This window comes from Schistocerca gregaria, chromosome 4, assembly GCF_023897955.1.
Source record: "Schistocerca gregaria isolate iqSchGreg1 chromosome 4, iqSchGreg1.2, whole genome shotgun sequence".
Classification (NCBI taxonomy): domain Eukaryota; kingdom Metazoa; phylum Arthropoda; class Insecta; order Orthoptera; family Acrididae; genus Schistocerca; species Schistocerca gregaria.
Genome location: NC_064923.1, coordinates 643,001,343 through 643,024,146, shown reverse-complemented (window position 1 = coordinate 643,024,146; position 22,804 = coordinate 643,001,343).

Sequence of the window (22,804 nt, the reverse complement as noted above, 5' to 3'; positions counted from 1 at the left end):
AGGCAGCTATTAAACTTTGTATTGCATGCGCCATTGGTCTCCCTTACTATTTTTCGGCGATCAGATAATGCGACGTTAAGCAGTTCTTGAGATGCTATTTGGAGCAACGGTTTGATTAATTTTAGCTCCACCAGTACAGTCATTGTTTCTTGGTTTCTCAAGTGACAAAAGGAACAGAACAGATGGAAGACACATTTGCTCTTCTCAATCTTAACCTATAAGACAAAGGTCGTTACACGCTTAGTCATTAGTGTGCGATCAACTTGTTAATATGTATCTATTACAAATGTCTCATAGAAACGCATGTTGAGCTTGCAGAGGTTCTACCGCTTCAATGAAGAGTGCCCCCTCCCTCCCCTCTTGGCAGTGGCAGTTCGAAGCTTGGAACCATCTGCACTAGTTGAAAGCCCGTCGACTAGTAGATTCGCTCACTTGGCGTTGCTGCTTGATGAAGCTGTAGCTCCTTGGATGTTCATCACACTGACGACTGGTGTGCACTCTGAGACGGACGAATGCACGTAACAGATGGAGTGAAGCAACCAGTTGAACTGAAGCCATACTCGTACACTGAGGCGACAAAAGTCACGGGAGAGAGATATATACATACGCAGTTGGCGCTAAAACCGCGTACGCAAGGTATAAAACGGCAGTGCGTTCTTGGAGTTGTAATTTGTACTCAGAAGGTTCACGTGAAGAGGTTTCCGATATGACTATGGCCGCGTGACGGGAATTAAGAGACTTTGAACGCGGACTGGTAGAAGGAGCTAGACGCATGGGACATTCCATTTCGTAATTCGTTAGGGAATTCAATATTCCGAGATCTGCAGTGTCAGGAGTGTGCCGAGAATACCAAATTTCTGGCATTACGTCTCACCAAGAACAGCACAGTGGCCGACGACCCTCAGTTAACGACCAATAACAGTGACAAATGGTTCAAATGGCTCTGAGCACTATGGGACTTAACTTCTGAGGTCATCAGTCCCCTAGAACTTAGAACTACTTAAACCTAACTAACCGAAGGGCATCATACACATCTTGCCCGAGGCAGGATTTGAACCTGCAACGGTAGCGGTCGCGCGGTTCCAGACTATAGCGTCTACAACCGCTCGGTCACTCCGGCTGGCAATAACAGTGACGTTTGTGTGTAGCTGTCAGATCTAAAACACAAGCGACACTGTGCGGAATACTACTGTATGTAGTTTGTTCTCTCTGTAGTAGACTTACCAAATTACTGATCAAATTCTTTACTAGTAGTGTAGGCGGTCAGAGTGGCCGAGTGGTTCTAGGCGCTACAGTCTGGAACCGTGCAACCGCTACGGTCGCAAGTTGGAATCCTGCCTCGGGTATGGATGTGTGTGATGTCCTTAGTTAGGTTTAAGTAGTTCTAAGTTCTAGGGGACTGATGACCTCAGATGTTAAGTCCCATAGTGCTCAGAGCCATTTGAACTAGTAGTGTAAAATGTATTCGAATACTTAGGTACTTCTTGTGCGAATCTTAGAAGACGGATGACTGCTCCAACGAGAACGTGCTCAGTAGACTGTAAATGCAACTACCAATGAAAATAAAAATGAAAGAAGATATAATTAAAGTTTACTCGGTTGTCTAGTTGATGTGCCCCAGTTATTCGGACATTGTTTTCTTTTTTTACTTTGTCAGAGCTCACGTGATCAACTTCTAGTGCTACCCTGCACAGTGGATACCTTAAGTCAGACAGGCAGTTTCGCTGTAGAGCTTGTGCTTCGGTGGATCATCGGAACAGCTGAAACTTTAAGTAAATATACCAGTTTCGACTTCCTGAGTGCCGGAATTCTGACTCCAGAAATCTGCAAGTGGGTTAGACGGATTTCAGTTGCAGTATAATTCCGCTGAGTGCACAGTTGAAAGATGTTTTACGAGCGTTGCACATGAACTCGTCAAAAGATAAAATAACTGTCTAATCACATGGCGTAATACTGCGTGACGCCGATGATATGTCACGCATCACTGCTTCCAATTAAAACGTAGATTTTCATCGTAACTCTCTTACAAGCGAAACCAAAATTGAATGTTTCCATCTGCAACCTGACTTCTGCAAGTTGTTACGTGACTCCAAAGAAGCACTGTTCTGTCTGGTTGGAATTGCAGCGCATGTAATGGCTCCGTGACTGAGTAAAGCTGAACTACAAGTGGTACCGCTGGACTAAATGGCAAATCCGATACAAATTGCTTTATTCCATTAAGGGCTGCATAAACTCGTTTCTTACCATACAATAATTACTTTCTTCCTCAGCTTCTTACGATATTGAAAAGGAAACGAAATAAAGACAACTGCTCAATTCAGTGGAAGTCCGAGTACAATTTTAGTGTGAATTAAATTGTATCTGGACACCAACTGGACTTCCTTTCTGTTCTCTTTTTCGTAATATTTAGCGTACAGTCCTAGGAGAGATCAAGTGAAAATGGCGATGACTGCCGATGACTGCTGCGAGGCTACGGGCTACCAAGGCAGAGCCTCAAGCTCCACGCCATGGGCTGACGGGGAAACATTCACCACTGTGTGTGCTCCCTCCTTGCAGTCAACGTGCGAAACCCGCGCATCGACTACTCGCTACTACCGGTCGTGACTTGGTAGTGCGCTCGCAGCAAACCCCGTTCGATACAGCAATTGGCGTGACCAGTCAGTTCCCGATAGCCGCACTCCTTGGGAGTAACTCCTACCCTACCGAATAGTTGCCTATCTGATTCGGAAAGGGCAACGAAGTTCAACGCTGGAGACGGTTTACGTGATTCTACAGTAGGGGTGGTCAAAATTTAGCGGTAAAAACCGATCGGTCACAACTGATACGGGTTTTTCAATTCTGAATAACCGGTATTTATTTGGTACCCCATAATGATACCCGAACATGATGCAGAAATTGCAACATCCCGCATTTGATAAACAAAGCAACGTATGTTCCGGACGTCTTGGCGGACACAACAGAGGAGCATACCTTGGACACAGCCGTCCACTTATTCTGGATTAAAGGACATGAAGGCATTCTCCATCATGAAACCTTTGTCCGCCTTGCGAAGAGTAGTACACATTACTAAAGGACAGTTAGGTGCAACGCTGATCCCTTATACGGATCCCACATCGACGATACGGAAAGCTGGTTATCAGGTTTGGAAACGTAAATGGCATGTCTGCCAGCATTCAAGGGCGGCCACCTGGCCGCCATAGAACCGGACGTCTTTTCTCGACCATAGTTCTCCTATGCCCAGCTCCGTAGATGTCAGGTGACTTCTATGATTCGCATGAGGCTAGGAGATGGGTGTTTCCCCGCGCACCTATATCAGTTGAAGACACAGTAGCGGATCTTAACGACACCATATTGGCATGAGCCAAGTACACGACTGCAGAATCAGTATAAGAAATTGGTTGCAAGACGCTACTCCTTTCCCACCAATGTTACTGTTTTACTTCACCGTTTTGGTAAATATATGTATAACTTGCTCGCAGATTATTTGAAAGCCACCAGCATCCAAATTTATGAGTGGCGGAGGCCTTCGTTTTTACATGGCATGATTCTGGTTCGTGAGCGGCTGAATAATTGTGTGTTTTAATTAGCGTGAAGACGTCTATCCGAACATAAAATTTTCGTTATTGCTCTTGCGCATTTCATGTCACTGTTCTATTGGCACTACTCTACACCAGATCGTTGATTGTATTGTGTTTGTCATCTTGTGTTTTCTTTTACTTCAAGTACGTCTGTCTGTATGCTACATTTCTGATATTATTACATGATATTTGCAATTTTACTCCTCAGCTATTGTTGTTGTATAACGTACGGTGTTTGCCCTTTTTCTATTTTATCTTTTACTTCAAGAGAATTTGCATGTTTGTCGCAATGTTGCTGTAGAGCGCTGTTATCACTCTGCTCCAATGTCATCGTTATCAATGCCACCGATTGTCTGGTGTATGTTTAATTGAGCTTTTATTTTACTTTCAGAATGTGTTTGTACGCCAACTTTGTAATTTTGTTCAATTCTACTTTTTTGCAATTATGTTTCTTTAGCACTTGATAACCGTTGTTGACTGTGTGGTCCTTGCAACACAAGGCAATAAATAAATAAATAAAGACTCTTTTGCTATTTTGTTGGGACTCAAACAAAAATAGTTCCAGTCCCCTGGTCTCATGAAGGCAACGAAATTTTTAAATACTGTTTTCAGCGAAGATAGAGGAAAACATGTTCAAGCAGAAGCGACATTACTCTTAAAAAAGTTTACCATTATCAGCAACATGTTTTAATGACTGTCATTTTTGTGTCTCCATATGTTGTCTGAACTGCACTATTTTATTATAGCACGCAGAGTGGCTTGTAATGCCAACACTTGAAAGCGCACTCCTAAATAGCCTCGAATTAAGTTTTCATGGTTCTATACATTCGGGAAACAGTTTCTGCGTTAATATGGCAAATACACTACAATGACATCTTCGACTTACGGACTCCTGTCTTCCTTAGTTGCGTGTAATATTACGGTACATTGGTAATTTTTACTTCTTGGGCCGTCTGACAACAACTGAATGAAACAATTTTCGCGACACACGCGTTTCGCTTTTGTTCTCTGTAAGGCATCTTCAGTGGCGTGGAATATGAACAGACGTGCTCATCATGATTGTGTAAGTGTAAATGTAGCACTGTAAATAAACAACATTGTAATGGCGGTACTGACTTTAAAGAAATACACGTAATACGTAGAAAATCATCCATGCAACCTGCAAGTAGAATTTAAAATATTACTAAATCATAGCAAAAACCAAGCACCAGAACTGTTTATAAATTATGGGTACATTCCTCCAAAATGTAAACTCAATAGTAAAAAATATGTACAGTCACGTTCAAAAGTATCCGAACGACCTGAAATGCATTTCGCCTTATTCACATTCAACCAGCATAACGCAGCTGTCTATCAGGTCCTCTGATCGCTCCTCAGTACAGTCGTTTGACAGTTGAAAATGGTTCCAACAAGTCACCACTAGAAAACACTGCTCTGTATCAAAATAACTCAACATGTAAAGTAATACCACGACACTACAAATATCAGGGAACACCTTATCACAGATAAAACTGTCCTTAAGGCTTGTAAGCTCACACTTATTGCAATAAATGACACACCTGAAATGTTACCAGTCTCACTACGCACGTAGTAAGTTCGACGTATTCATCATTTCCTCTTCAAAGTAACAAACCGCACTTAATATTTAACACAAAATGACACAAAAAATTTAAGGTATTCACCAGCAGCTAGATGAGAATATGTATCAACTTCAGATAACACGACGAACCGTCTCGTTCTGCTTATGGATTCAATGCCAGGTCATGCAGACTAAGCAATGATTTCGTGACTGACGGAAACTAACAGTCATTGCTGAATAGGCATACAGACAGTGACATACCTGGATTTTAGACAGTATCAGTTAGCAAATATCACCTTTAAATTACATAACGTAAACATTTTTAACGGACGCGAATTCCTACCTAGTATGTATTGTCCCTGTTAACGAACTAACAGAGATGTTAAATATTGCTCCTTCATAAGTAACTTACTTGAAATGCCATGAGATAAGGCTTTGTGTTGGACAGGGATTCGAACCAAGAACGTAATCTGATTGATATAGAAGTACAATCAACAGTGACATATCGGCTTTCTCAGCAGTAGCTAGATGTTTTCACTTATATGACGAGACGAAACATTAATTTTTTCCTTCCTAGGACTCCAACCCGGCACGTATCAATGTTATATTCTAGAGAAAACGAACGTTAAATTTAGGTTGGTTACACAATTAGCGACATTTCAGCATGTTTGAACTAGAAATAATATGACAATGAGTTGAGTTCTGACTGGGAATCGAACCCCACACATATCGATTTTGACTACACACAAAGAGACGTCAACTACAGAATTTTTCTCCACCAGTAGCTCGGAATAACATCCTTGAACTTCCAGTGATCACGCAAACAGTTCTGCGTCTCACTGGGAGTCAAAAACATCAGATATCGTAAGTGTTGACCACGAATGAAAATATATAAAAAATAAAAATTATTTTCCACCCGTGGTCTAGGGGTAGCGTCTTTGATTCATAATCAAAACGTCTTCAGTCCCGGGTTCGATACCCGCCACTCCCTAAATTTTGATAAATAATCAGCACTGGCGGCCGAAGACTTCCGGCATAAGAAGTCAGCCTCATTCTGCCAACGGCAGAGGAGGAGCGGATAGAGGTTCAGGGCGGAGGAGCGGATAGAGGTTCAGGGCGCTCTCTTGTCCTAGGGGTGGGAAATTGCCCCTAAAGGCGGAAGAATCAGCAACGATCAACGACATGAGGATGCAGAAGGCAATGGAAACCACTGCATTAAAGACACGTAACGTGTATCCACATCACATGTGGCCTGTAGTTGAAGAAGTGTCATGATGATCTCTCCATTGGCAAAAGATGCCGGAATAGTCCCCCATTCGGATCTCCGGGAGGGGACTGCCAAGGGGGAGGTTACCATGAGAAAAAGATTGAATAATCAACGAAAGGATAATGTTCTACGAGTCGGGGCGTGGAATGTCAGAAGCTTGAACATGGTAGGGAAGCCAGAAAATCTGAAAAGGGAAATGCAAAGGCTCTATCTAGATATTGTAGGGGTCAGTGAAGTGAAGTGGAAGGAAGACAAGGATTTCTGGTCAGATGAGTATCGGGTAATATCAACAGCAGCAGAAAATGGTATAACAGGTGTAGGATTCGTTATGAATAGGAAGGTGGGGCAGAGGGTGTGTTGCTGTGAACAGTTGTTCTAATCAGAATAGACAGCAAACCAACACCGACAACGATAGTTCAGGTATGCATGCCGACATCGCAAGCTGAAGATGAACAGATAGTGAAAGTGTATGAGGATATTGAAAGCGTAATGCAGTATGTAAAGGGGGACGAAAATCTAATAGTCATGAGCGAATGGAACGCAGTTGTAGGGGAAGGAGTAGAAGAAAACGTCACAGGAGAATATGGGCTTGGGACAAGGAATGAAAGAGGAGAAAGACTAATTGAGTTCTGTAACAAGTTTCAGGTAGTAATAGCGAATACCCTGTTCAAGAATCACAAGAGGAGGAGGTATACTTGAAAAAGGCCGGGAGATACGGGAAGATTTCAATTAGATTACATCATGGTCAGACAGAGATTCCGAAATCAGATACTGGATTGTAAGGTGTACCCAGGAGCAGATATAGACTCAGATCACAATATAGTAGTGATGAAGAGTAGGCTGAAGTTCAAGACATTAGTCAGGAAGAATCAATACGCTAAGAAGTGGGATACGAAAGTTCTAAGGAATGAGATACGTTTGATTTTCTCTAACGCCATAGATACCGCAATAAGGAATAGCGCAGTAGGCAGCACAGTTGAAGAGGAATGGACATCTCTAAAAAGGGCTATCAGAGAAGTTGGGAAGGAAAACATATGTCCAAAGAAGGTAGCTGCGAAGAAACCATGGGTAACACAAGAAATACTTCAGCTGATTGTCGGAAGGACAGACTCAGCAAACAGGAAAGTCAAAACAACCTTTGGTGACATTAAAAGCAACGGTGGTAACATTAAGAGTGCAACGGGAATTCCACTGTTAAATGCAGAGGAGAGAGAAGATAGGTGGAAAGAAAACACTGAAAGCCTCTATGAGGGTGAAGATTTGTTTGATGTGATAGAAGAAGAAACAGGAGTCGATTTAGAAGAGATAGGGGATCCAGTATTAGAATCGGAATTTAGAAGAGCTTTGGACGACTTATGGTCAAATAAGGCAGAAGGGATAGATAACATTCCATCAGAATTACTAAAATCATTAGGGGAAGTGGCACAAAACGACTATTCACGTTGGTGTGTAGAATATATAAGTCAGGCGACATACCATCTGACTTTCGAAAAAGCATCATCCACACAATTCCGAAGACGGCAAGAGCTGACAAGTGCGAGAATTATCGCACAATCAGCTTAACAGCTCATGCATCGAAGTTGCTTACAAGAATAATATACATAAGGATGGAAAAGAAAATTGATAATGCGCTAGGTGACGATCAGTTTGGCTCTAGGAAAAGTAAAGGCAAGAGAGAGACAATTCTGACGTTACGGCTAATAATGGAAGCAAGGCTACAGAAAAATCAAGACACGTTCATAGGATTTGTCGACCTGGGAAAAGCGTTCGACAATATAAAATGGTGCAAGCTGTTCGAGATTCTGAAAAAAGTAGGGGTAAGCTATAGGGAGAGACGGGCCATATACAATATGTACAACAACCAAGAGGGAATAATAAGAGCGGACGATCAAGAACGAAGTGCTCGTATTAAGAAGGGTGTAGGACAAGGCTGTAGCCTTTCGCCCCTACTCTTCAATCTGTACATCGAGGAAGCAATGATGGAAATAAAAGAAAAGTTCAGGAGTGGAATTAAAATACAAGGTGAAAGGATATCAATGATACGATTCGCTGATGTCATTGCTATCCTGAGTGAAAGTGAAGAAGAGTTAAATGATCTGCTGAACGGAATGAACAGTCTAATGAGTACACAATATGGTTTGAGAGTAAATCGGAGAAAAACGAAGGTAATGAGAAGTAGTAGAAACGAGAACAGCGAGGAACTTAACATCAGGATTGATGGTCAGGAAGTCAATGAAGTTAAGGAATTCTGCTACCTAGGCAGTAAACTAACCAATGACGGACGGAGTAAGGAGGACATCAAAAGCAGACTCGCTATGGCAAAAAAGGCATTTCTAGCCAAGAGAAGTCTACTAATATCAAATACTGGCCTTAATTTGAGGAAGAAATTTCTGAGGATGTACGTCTGAAGTACTGTACTGTATGTTAGTGAAACATGGACTGTGGGAAAACCGGAACAGAAGAGAATCGAAGCATTTGAGATGTGGTGCTATAGACGAATGTTGAAAATTAGGTGGACTGATAAGGTAAGGAATGAGGAGATTCTGCACAGAATCGGAGAGGAAAGGAATATATGGAAAACACTAATAAGGAGAAGGGACAGGATGATATGACATCTGCTAAGACATGAGAGAACGACTTCCATGGTACTAGAGGGAGCTTTAGAGGGCAAAAACTGTAGATGAAGACAGAGATTGCAATACGTCAAGCAAATAATTGAGGAGGTAGGTTGCAAGTTCTACTCTGAGATGAAGAGTTTAGCACAGGAAAGGAATTCTTGGCGGGCCGCATCAAACCAGTCAGTAGACTGATAACAAAAAAAAAAGAGTGGCCGAGCGATTCTAAGCAATACAGTCTGGAACCACGCGACCGCTACCGTCGCAGGTTCGAATCCTATCTCGGGCGTGGATATGTGTGATGTCCTTAGGTCAGTTCGGTTTAAGTAGTTCTACGTTCTAGGGGACTGATGACCTCAGAAGTTAAGTCCCATCGTTCTCAGATCCATTTGAACCATTCGCTAGATCTTGATAATACATAATTGCTGGGCAAGGATTCGAACCCATCCACCCTCAATATGTGGAGATGTTGAGGAATCTGCAGTTCTGAACAACAACAAATTGTAGTCGAGCCGTATTGTCTAGAAGGGATCAAATTCCGCGTTAAGGGTTCTCTGGGTTGCATTTCCAGTTCAGAACCAATTTTATCGACATACACAAGCCCAAATACAAGATGGAATAAGTGTCGTGTGACCCTATGTAGCGTTTGTTTCGTCACTAGAAATGAATAACTAGTATAAGAAAGGATACTGGTGATAGAGTCTCTACATGTCACCGCTCCTGACCTCATTGTGGTTCAAACTAACGTCTACGTGGTAGAGAAGGAATATCGTGTTTCATGTGAATTTCAGACCACAACGCCATTATATCTTCTTCACTTGGCGTAGTCAAAAGAGAATAGAATCTTTCTCTCACCTTCACGTCTCAACCCAAAATAGTCAAATGTTGAAAAAGGGCTAACTTCTGTGACGTTTAGTTCTTTTCAAGTTTAATAGAATGCCAGGCAGCAGATGCATCTCGAAACATATATATTATGTTTTCATATGTCAATGATGATTAATTTCTCTCTCATGTTTACCATTGTTTTAACAATACTAAAAGAACTCTTACGAAAATTGTGCACTGTATAATAAGAAATGAAATAAAACTTCCCACGATAACTTTACGACGAAAGTCTGTTTTAGCCGGCCGGAGTGGCAGAGAGCTTCTAGGCGCTACAGTCTGGAACCGCGCGACCGCTACGGTCACAGGTTTGAATCCTGCCACGGGCATGGATGTGTGTTATGTCCTTAGGTTAGTTAGGTTTAAGTAGTTCTAAGTTCCAGGGAACTGATGACCTCAACAGTTAAGTCCCATAGTGCTCAGAGCCATTTGAACTATTTGAAAGTCTGTTTTAATAAAACTCAGTACCTGTACACAAGCGTTCCTCTGTCGGCACAAATTAGTAAAATACTACTCAGATTTCGATTGGGTCTGTGTTTAATTGGTACGCATATGGTATGCAAATATGGCATTTCATAAATAACCACTTTTCCACCATGTAGCCACAACTGTGGCTTCTTTTCCCATCAAAATTAAGGATCTATCGTTTGTGCCTGCCTTGGCACTTGCGTGTCACTGCAACAAAGTAAAGAGAACTGAATCGAGTGTAGTGCCTTCTAGCTGGCATAAAAAGGGAAAGGAGAAAAATTAAACAACATAAATGGTCCCTCTTTGAGGCCTCAATCTTCAGTGGCATTATGCACCTAATGAGAAAAGCGTACACTTCATTAAAAATAAACACCTTTGTTTTGTTATGCAAATATCTGCGATGTATTTTACATTAAAATTTTAATAGCAAAATTAAAAAGAGGAGAAGTTTTCCCTTTTTCACAGTATCTTAATCTCTGAAGAGAAGTTAAGCTGAAATTAACCAATATATGCTTTAAACAAAGTCTTCTTCCTGTTAACACAGTAGACTCATTACCGCGTCGAGTTCCCGTCCTCTTCTACAACTTCATTTAATCGCCGCGCAACAGAGGCAACAAGCTTTCTGGTGATATTGTCACTCTGTGACATCTCTTCCCATGCAGCGTGAACTGTTTTTGACAACGCTGTCTTGGATGTTGGTGCAGGTCTTTTGCTCCTAATAATTGTTTGCCTCTCTGCCCACATGTGCTCTATGGGACTCAGGTCAGCAGCTTTTGGACGCTATTCCAACAGCTCAGTGTCTCCTTTCATCTGAAACTCAACAATTGGCTGTATGGATTGGGGAACGGTCATGTTGGAAGACGATTCTACCTCTAGAAAATCGCTGACTAACAGAAGGAAGATTGATTTCTTCTACCATTTCGCGGTAATAAGCACTACAAAAGCGGGTGCTCAAGTTCCTACAGCACGCCGCATCCATTTGCTGATATTCAGCCCCAAACTGTGACAGACGTCCGGCCACAACTTTGCCTCTGCTGGAAATATTTACGGTCGTATCTCGTTTCCACTTGCTCGATACACATGAACGGAGGTATTTGGAGCAGTCGGTAAATATAAGTCGGTCCCAGTATGAAAGCGGCTTCCTTCTGTAGGGCAATGCGAAATTTAACGTGGCAGCCCTATGTAGCTCTTTCAGCGTTTCCTTAATAGCCGATTTCCGTCCATACCTTCCTTCCTCGTTGAGGCGACGACGTATGGTCGACCTGCTCTGTTAGCTGCACGATGTTTTTAATTTCTCTGCTGCTCCAGAAAGGGTCCTCAACACTGCAGCGGAGTATACTCGTCTCTTCATTCTCTGTGGTAGTTCGTGGCCGTCCAGAGCGACGACGACGGTTTATGTGGCCTTCATCTTCCATCCTCTTCATCCAAAGATGAATAGTGTGTTTTTTTGTATCTCAGAACACGGGAAATCGCACAGTACCCGTCTTCATAAAGTGCAAGGATACGATCTTTATCAAACTCACTGATTTGTGACATGTCGCCTTGACAGAAGTAAGATCCAACTCACAAGGCAACAGAAAACGAAGCGCCACACAGGGCGCAGGGCACTAGCAAGAGCACCGAAGTCAAATACATTCCCGATTTCAAGCATTCAATATTGTGACACACAGATTATATTCACTATTTCACTGGAACATTTAGAGCAATATCACTAAATCAATGCTGTTGCAGATGATCCAGTTATAACACACAGGTGGGTTCAGTTTATGGGTATATCTGCCAAAATCACTAGTCTGAAATACGCAGCTTTGATTTTACCACATATGTCTTAAAAACAAGAATTCCAACAATGGCAGCACAATTTTAAGGAGTTTAAGGAGCTGTGTTAGATGACAATTTATATCTATTTAACAAAATTCAGGTTAAACAGTAATATGTTTCAGTCGCAACTATTACTTCGAAGGAACGAACTAATTTTAGTACGGAAGACTAAAGTAAACTGTGGCATTCAGTGTATTCGAGGTACTGCATACATTGCAGCATGTCACTTAGAATGCTCGTAGTGGGGAGCTGGGGAAAACAGTTTCCACAAACTTCCGATTTGTAAATAAGCCTCACAAGGAGAGGGTCTGACGTGTGCGCTACCGTTTCTGATCAAACATTGCATGGACGTTCTAGCTTTCTGCTAGACACTCCCTAGATTTTGAAAAAGTCGAGGCCAGAGCTGAGGACGGACAATCATATTTTCAATGCTGTACACCGAAAGAGCGTCTACAAATAATACGTTTTATTAGAACGTTAGGAATTACATTAGATACGTGGTAGCAAATTGGTAAAGAGCAAGACAACGAATATAAAGGGCTCGGGTTCGATCCCTGGTCAGTCATAGAATTATTATGTGCCATTTTACACTTATTTTCCATCGGGCAGTGTTCGTTGATATGAAAAATGCGGAGCTGCACTGTGGTCCGAAACCCACGTTAAACTGTATGTTCGCCTATTAACTGGCTAGTTAAGTCAAAGGTCGGAGGAAAGCAATGGCAAACCATCTCCAATAAGACCGTGCCTATTAAAGCATTGTGGTGTTCAAACCATTCTTCCGACTGATGACTGCTTTACTTTACTGTGGATTCCAAAGTTAATGACCTTCGGGTTATTAACCTTTTTGTGTTTTCATGCTGTAGCTTTGATACCAGTAAGCGTAGGTAACCGGCCGAGCACCGTCATCGTAAAGTCGGTAAACGACGATGCTGTCAACCCCAGTTACAATCTTGGTCATGGCTATGTTTCAGTCGAATACCTCTATGTGCCTTTCTGTGTATTTCAAGATATACTTTTATACACTTGGTACGCATCCAAATTGATATCTGATAGAGCTGTATTTAGCAACAAGTAACATTTATGTTTTCCGAGCAATATATAAGACGACACGTTTGTGTGTTGCGCATGGTGTAAGAAGTATTTGTGTTTTGCTTGCTTCTGTGATAGGTTTCACCCCACTGAATGCTAGCAAGCTCACAAATAGACTGTTAATAATTTCAATTACGCAATAATACACTTAAAAGGTGTATTTTTGCATTACGTATCCCGATTAAAATAACTGTAAATAGATTATATGACCACTTGCTTATTACTCGCGTTTCTAGATGCTTTCCTCAAAAACTAAAAAGGAAAATGGAGAGAGAGAGAGAGAGAGAGAGAGAGAGAGAGAGAGAGAGAGAGAGAGAGAGAGAGAGAGAGAGAGAGAACAGTAATGTATGTATTTAAAATATCAGCTCGGTGACGCCATGTTCGTCTCGTGATGTAAAGCAAGGATAGTAGACAGGTAATATCTCGTTGTACTAGCGATATGTATGTCTATAGGGTTCTTCCTTTTCACTCTGCAAACAACCAGAACAGAATTCAGTAACAAAGTGGTAAGAACATCTATGCAGTGCGCTAATTAAACACTCAGCCTTTCTTGGTTATTTTGTTAATCGTTAAAATTGTCTGTAATGCACTAAACATCATTAATTACTGACTTGTTATTACTACCATTGGTTATTGTCATTCGTCACCCCACAACAGCTTTCCTATCACTCATTGGTGACGATGAACGAAACGAATGGATGAGGACGAATGGAATGTGGGATGTTTCGTCACGGAGAATATACACATTTATCTCAGGGACTTGTGTTCAGGGTAATAGTAATATGAAAATCTCAGTAAGAGAGGACGACAACGGGATGCCAGTGATGCAGGAATAATACCCAACTATTTCTGTGGACTTAACACCATGACGACAGGCAAATTGGTGTCTCAGTGTATTTTGGTTACAATTCGTTAGCCTTCTTGCGACCTGGTTCTAATACCTCGAGGGAGCAGGAATAATATTTTGCTTTTTGAACACCGAGCAAAAACACACAAAGATAGTAGATAGAAGGATACAAAAGAACAATCAGACTATTGGGTGTGGATCCAGTTCGTCATTAGAAGACTAAACAAGAGGGAAACATTACGAAAGCAATGAATACGATGGTTAGTATACATTATTTGTGTAGATCTGAAGATGAAAAAGCGCAGATCTGCACAGTGCCCACATCTGCATTTTAGTTTCTGTCTTAATGGGCATAATTTTTAGTTTCTTCTCTTCTGAATTTTCAAATGCATTGATTATTCCGTAACACAGAATTATTATTTAACTGTGTTTCTTATAGCTTTCATTCGCACCAACATTTTTCTACATTCTCGTGCAATTCATGAAATGCTACTTGTCTGATCACAAGACTGCACATATATGCAATCGATATCGAGGTGCAAAGTGTTTGTTATCTTACTTTTCGTGACAGATGGGCAAAGTTGATTTCCAAAGACTTTCTGTTGTGCTGAAATAATCTTTCGTCACAAAGTAAAAAGTGTTTTGTTCGTATATGTTTTCTGGGAAACTGTAATCGTGATGGAAGGTTATACACCTGAATGTTTGACACAACTGACAGGAGAAAACGCTGCATATTAACCAAACCCTGAGCCTCCTCCCGTATTCTCCTATGACAGGAGCACAGGATTCTCCTTGCATACCGCTAAAGAGCTGTTCCTAGCAGTGCTGCGAATTGGCAACATCGTCATAAACATTTGGCAACACTGTGACAGTACACGCACTCGCGTGTATAGTACTGAATTGACTCACTAAATTCACTTGATATTCCCTTTCCATTTCAATGACTCGTGTTATATAATCCTCAGGACTCGTGCTATGTAATCCTCTCAAGACACAGACAGAAAATTCAATTTTTTGGCTAAAGAAATGCTATTCTTTACATACGTGACAACTTTTATTATCTTCCAAGGCGCGTTATGAGGCTGAGCGACCAATACCGTGATTAGAGCGGTACGCTGGCCGCAGTGTGTTCGTAGCCCCATGGTACCGCCCGTGACTCGTGTTGCAACAGCTCAATGAGTCGTCAGTTCTAACTGTAGTAGGGGCCAGTGCGTGCGATTTTTTTCTGATTTATTTCATGGAGCTGCGAATTTCCAGAAAAAAATCTGTGACGAAATCGGAAGAAAAACTTCATACATCAAGTGCTCTTGGTAGCTCGACTCAGTAAGTTGTGTTAAAGGTTATAGATCTCGGCTTTCTGACTGCCAACTGCTTCACAATACAAGCGTCTCTGAAGAAATTCGAAACTACCGTCAACGATACGAATTTCAATATTGTTCTTCACTTAAGATTCACATGCCAGGGTGATAAGTATGAAGGAAATGAACCTCTTGATTACTACAGGGCCTCTACGCTAAATTTCCACAGTAGTTACTAGGAACTCTCTGTAGACATTTGCTAACAGCAGTTCTACCAACTTATTTTTTCTCTGGGTATCTTCAAATATTGGCATTTTTGTCGCCTTAAGTCGAATTGAATATTTTAAATATCACTTCTGAACAGTGTTCACTTCTCAATTAATTTGTGGAACTCAAAACAAGCAATTTGCCTGAGTAGCTATAGACCAGGTTCTGAAAGGTATTGACACAATGTTTCGCATCCATTTACCACAGGGAATCAAAGAAAGAAACCAAACACATCACATTGCATTTACCCTCTGTGCCTTGGCTAACACACATGAATCCATGACAAAAGTAAATTATTTGAAGAATCTCCCATGAAAGGAAAAAGAACAGCATGTGATGAATTAATTATAGAACACTGTATCAGAAACAATGAGATTAATTCTGCATCACATTGATGTATTGCAAACTAGTGTAATAAAACACTCATCAAATAAAAACGGTTTTGTGCCTCCGTTGCTATCGAGTGTGGAACACAAATCGTTGACAGATTTTATGGGTCACCACTCAACAACATTAAAGCATTTTACACCGTCGAGAGTGAGGAGTGGAGCAGATGTTGTTGGCAGAAGGTGAGGCAGTGCCGTGCCTCAGGCCCTTCCGGTTGGCAGCAAGAGGCTTCCAGCGAATTCAGACACATGCGGTGTTCAGAGGCAGATGGTCGGCCAAGAAATCTCTTGCTAAAATATTGTTGAACCAAACTGTTATTACCCATGTGACAGAGAGCGAAATATATTATAGATTTGCTTGAATTACACTCATAGCTTCAGCACCGAGAAGAAAGGGGTGATAAAATTTTTGTCGTCATGTGCTTTCAGTTGCCAGACGACGTATTAGCTAGTCTCGCGTTTTACCTCAAGACTACAGTCGCAGTCAACAGCGATGTACTCAGACTGCAGTCAAGACTTCCTCTGGGAAGTGCCACAGTCTAAAATGCGGCCAGATCGAGCGTTCTGCTGGACATAGAAGCCTGAGAGAACACAACTGTATTGTCCACCTTATGTAGGCGACTCGGCGGTCATTTTGTCATTTTTTTTGTCTAAGACTGTATCTACGGCACATATTGCACGCTGAAGACCAAGAAGAATTAAAAAAACAAAATTTGTTTGTGAGAGAAACGTTAACTACAGCGTTCGAAGTATTTATGGTATTGTATACGTATGTGTCAACGCCTTCCAATGCCCACTCAAGGAAAACAAGGATACACAGTCCAGCTTCAGTATTATAAATGCGCTTCTGTTTGAGTTTGAGCTCAGACTTAGGTTGATAATCCTTCTGAATATTTAGTAGTACTGTACCCATTGGTGCTAAACTAGTTTTCAACACATGATTCCCACAGCTGCAGGAACACTACTTGTGGTAAATCTTAGACAAACTTCTTATGCAGTGCTATCCGAAGAAAAGATGAACCTTACACGAAATGTCGGAAGTTTGTTTTACAACCTTCGTACCTGGATAAAGAGCTTTTCCTATTTGAGATATCTGTGAACGTTGCTGCATAGGATGATTTAAGAAGAAACTAAATTCCTTCAGTGATGACAGTGTTTAAGCAAATCATCTTAACGGCACTAAATCGTGGTTTGTGAATTGTTTACAGGCCGTACTCTGCCACATTTCGCTGGGTGGAAGGCAAAAAGCTTACTGACAAGTTTCACAGAAAGAAAAGGGGTACGAAATGTATCCCACTGGAAGGTCTTGTTTTATTTAAATGATTACAAAATAAGGAAAAACGAACAGTGAGGTTGTCAGTATAAGCACATTACTGTTGTCAGTACGAGGTTGCACTACCCAGGGCCTGTAATGACAAAGGGCCCGTTTAGGTCAGGCATATTGTATACAAAGGTGGAAGAGAGAGCACCACTAAATTCTACAATCCGTATGGACTGCATACACACTGATTACTGCTACAGTGTACTTAAGGAGCCCAATAAGTGAATTGCATATCTTCCACTGAGAAAGAGCACTGGAAAACAGTCTTTCTACATTAGGTTACTTAAACTGGTGTCACTTTGAGCTATAATTTATGGTGAGCGAGTGAGTGTAAACTCAATGGGACGGATGCGGGTTTGCAACTGTAAAATACTTTCCTACATTATAGATGAGAATATTAAATTTGAACTAACATTGCGAAAATTTTGAACTTGGATAGCTTAGAACGAAAATATTTCGGATTATTGCAAAGGAAAACAGATGATTTTCTAAAACATTCTCTGTCATACACAACTTGAAACAGGTCATGTCGACCAAATCATATGGAAGAAATGACAAACGACGTATATCGGAAGGCAGTAAGATCCCTTGGCTTTTTGTTCGACAGTATTCGACAGCCATTTCTAGGTGCAAGTAAATGAAGAAAGGCAGTTCGTTTTTGTTATCAAGTAACATCTTCATCAGTTCCTTTAGTTTTAATGTAACCTACGAGTAATTGCTGATGTTTGATATTAACATGAAAAGGATTCTGTAGACAGGGAAAGAACCTGTTCTTGGGCAACTACCACTATAATCTACATCTACATCTACATATACATTTATGCTCCGCAAGGCACCCAACGGTGTGTGGCGGAGGGCACTTACGTGCCAATGTCATTACCTCCCTTTCCTGTTCCAGTCGCGTATGGTTCGCAGGAAGAACGAGTGCCGGAAAGCCTCCGTGCTCGTTCGAAGCTCTCTAATTTTATATTCGTGATCCCCCTCTGGAGGTAAAAGTAGGGAGAAGCAATATATTCAGTACTTCATCCAGAATCGCATCCTCTCGAACCTGGCCAGCAAGCTACACCGCGATGCAGAGCACCTTTCTTGCAGAGTCTGCCACTTGAGTTTGCTAAATATCTCCGTAACGCTATCACGCTTATCAAATAACCCTGTAATGAAACGAGCCGTTCTTTGATTCTTCTCCATCTCCTCTGTCAACCGTGCCTGGTATGGATTCCACACTGATGAGCAATACTCAAGTACAAGTCGAATGAGCGGTTAGTAAGCCATCTCCTTTGTTGATGGACTACATTTTCTAAGGACTCTCCCAATGAATATCAACCTTACCAACAACTAATTTTATATGATCATTCCACTTCAAATCTTTCCGTACGCATACTCCCAGATATTTTACAGAAGTAATTGCTACCAGTGTCTGTTCCGCTATCATATAATCTTACAATATAGGATCCTTCTTTCTATGTATTGGCAATACATTACATTTGTCTATGTTAAGGGTCAGTTTCCACTCCCTGCACCAAGTGCCTATCCTCTGCAGATCTTCCTGCATTTCGTTGCAATTTTCTAATGCTGCAACTCCTCTGTATACTACAGCATCATCCATGAAGAGCCGCATGGAACTTCAGACACTATCTACTAGGTATTTTATCTTTATTGTGAAAAGCAATGGTCCCATAATACTCACATGTGGCACGCCAGAGGTTACTTTAACGTCTGTAGACGTCTCACCATTGAGAACAACATGCTGTGTTTTATTTTCTAAAAACTCTTCAATCCAGCCATACAGCTGGTCTGATATCCCGTATGCTCTTACTTTGTTTATCAGGCGACAGTGCGGAACTGTATCGAACGCCTTCCGGAAGTCAAGGAAAAGACATCTACCTGGGAGCCTGTATCTAATATTTTCTGGGTCTCATGAACAAATAAAGCGAGTTGGGTCTCACACGATAGCAGTTTCCGGAATCCATGTCGATTCCTATAGTCCCTAGTTCCTATAGTTCCTACCACCCATCCTAAACATCTGAGTGTCCCAGTCTATATCTGGTAAAATGAAATCTCCACCTAAGACTATAACATGCTGAGAAAATTTATGTGAAATGTATTCCAGATTTTCTCTCAGTTGTTCTGCCATTAATGTAGCTGAGTGGGGAGGTCGGTAAAAGGAGCCAATTATTGACCTAGCTCGGTTGTTGAGTATAACCTCCACCCATAATAATTCACAGGAACCATCCACTTCTATTTCACTACAGGATAAACTACTACTGACAGCGACAAACACGCCACCACCGGTTGCATCCAATCTATCCTTTCTAAACACCGTCTGTGCCTTTGTAAAAATTTCGGCTTAATTTATCTCTGTTTTCAGCCCGTTTTCCATACCTATAACGATTTCAGATTGGGTGCTTTCTATCAGCGCTTGAAGTTCCGGTACTTTACCAATGCAGCTTCGACAGTTTATAATTACAATACCGATTGCTGCTTGGTTCTCTCATGTCCTGACTTTGCTCCGTACCCTTTGCGGCTGCTAACCTTTCTGTATTTGCCCAAGGCCATCAAACCTAAAAAACCACCCAGTCCACGCCACACAACCCCTGCTACCCGTGTAGCCGCCTGCTGTGTGTAGTGGACTCCTGACCTATCCAATGGAACCCGAAATCCCACCACCCTACGGCGCAAGTCGAGGAATCTGCAGCCCACACGGTCGCAGAATCATCTCAGCCTCTGATTCAGACCGCCCACTCGGCTTTGTACCAAAGGTCCGCAGTCAGTCCAGTCGACGATAATGCAGATGGTGAGCTCTACTTTCATCTTGCTAGCGAGACTGGCAGTCTTCGCCTAATCAGATAGCCGCCGGAAGCCAGAGAGGATTTCCTCCGGTCCATAGCGACACACATCACTGATACCGACATGAGCGACCACCTGCAGATGAGTGCACCCTGTACCCTTCATGGCATCCGGAAGGACCCTCTCCATTTCTGGAATGACTCCCCCCCCTCCCCCTCCCATATGCACACAGAGTGCACATTGGTTTTCTTTCCCTCCCTTGCAGCCATATCCCTAAGGGGCTTCATTACGCGCCTGATGGTGGAGCTCCCAACTATCGGTAAGCCCACCCTCTGTGACCACCAGGATCTTGCAGACTGAGGGGGCAGCCTCTGGAACAGGACAAGCAGCCACGTCCGGCCAAAGATAGTATCATCCGGAGACAGAGCCTGAACCTGGTTCGTAAGACAAACTGGAGAGGCCTTCCATTCAGCCCTCCGGAATGTCTTTCGCCCACTGCCACACCTCGAGACGACCTCCCACTCTACCACAGGTGAGGGATCAGCCTCAATGCGGGCAGTATCTCGGGCAGCCACAGCCGTAGTCCGATCGGGGGATGAGTGGGAGGAGCTGGCTGTCCCCGACAAACCCCCATCCGGACCCCCACAATGATGCCCATTAGCAACAGCCTCAAGCTGTGAGACCGAAGCCAACACTGCTTTAAGCTGGGAGCGAAGTTACTCCACTTCTGCCCACATCCGCACCAAAAGGCATTAAATGATCTTCAAGCACGTGTGTTCCAGCTGCGGTATGAAGAAAATGATAGTAATAATGACGGTAATAATCGAATTATCCAGTAACTTCACAGTGGATTTTCTCGAAATAAGAAACTTGCCGAATTAATGAACATTTCAAAATGGCTTCACATTGAGGCTATGATGCCTAGAAGTGTCTTTATATCCAGCTGACATGGCAATAGCACAATCTCTGGGTCAGAAGCTTGCTCCTACTTAACCATTTAAAAGACATTTTTTCTACCATGACTAACTTTGTAAGCTAAGCACATCATCCCTTACAGCACACTTCTGGGGCTGGGAAAAGTGGCCACAATGGCTGGTGGAACGAACAATCACAGGCGCAATGCGTGGGTTCAGGCATTTACTTTTAAGAGGCACAAACAGATTTACTGTACTCTGGTAACCTCAAGAGAAAGACTTTAGAATACAGACCGCTCATTAAACATCACGTTCATTACCAACTGGGCAGAGCCGGTTTATGTTGGGAAACGACATACGCGGAAGTCATGGTGAACAGAAACACAGTCGCCAGTAAACTTACTTACACTAGAAAATTTTATTTTAGTCGATGAACCGATAGCCATTTAAAGGAACAGGGCTCTTATTTTACTTGGACTTGTTTGAACTAGAGACGTTGAAAAATTTGGTGCTGGACTGTGATTCGAATATGTATCTGGATCTCTCGGAACAGTATAGTTCTATCATTTCGTTCCTTTTTCCTAGATGCAGTCTTCTCTAGGTCTCCTACAAAGTATGTGGGTCCGAATCCTTATCCAGTACAAAAATATTGATAATTTCATTTCAAGCCCTATCATATGCACACTGGTTTGCTAGTGAAAATTAATGTGCATTTCAATGTCTGTTCATCTGTTGTCAACAATCGCAATAGGTGTCGTCATTTCTGTTCAAACACGCACACATCTTACTGTTGGTGAGTAAGCAATTGATACTTAAGCTGTATTCGTGGATGATAAAGGAGGACGGTAGGTGAGCTATTCGATTGTCGACAGGCACAAAAGTTGTATCCTTATTTTAGATTCAAACACCTAGCAGCTGGTAAGAAAAAGGGATGGATAATATTTGACTTTACTTAGTTAACACTCCGATTACGTGTTCCGTTCATATCTCCGTCACAGAACTCCATATCATGCGCTTAATCTTTAAATGCATGCACACTTTGTTACCTCAGAATGGAGGTGTATCGGACATCTTTCGTGACTAGTTAACAGGGACGAAATGGTCTTGATAGAAGTCCCCGTTTACTGCAAACAGTGTCGTTTTTTAAGTTTAGATGGTTACTGAAATTGGTGAAAATTACGGTAATTCATGACTCTTCATGGGTAATCAGCAATATGATACAATTATATTCTATTATGTTATATTACATTAATACTTGTTCCATATATCATGAATATGACATTTTTTAATGATGTGGACTGTATCATTTTACGTATTCCAGGCTGTAGCAGGCGCATCTTTGAGATACCAGCTATGGTCACTTCCCAGCCCGTTGTAAGATTACTTCGGTTCGTTTTCTTCCTGCTGGTACTGTAACTGAGATTTGGCAACACAGCAAGGTATGTTTGGCAACTCTGCGATAGACGAATTACTTCTTGGTGTGGACAGAATTAAGACTCAAAGTTCACTTGATTTTTCCTGTTATTTCCTCTGAATAATAAGAGTTATTATCGCTTGAGGAGTAACAAAAGATTGTAAATTTACGGTTTTCAGCCCAGGTAACTCGTTGCACGTGGAAATCGCAACTAATCGCGTATTTTAAACAGCGGTTTAAGACTTCTAGCAACTACTGGCCTCGTAAGAGG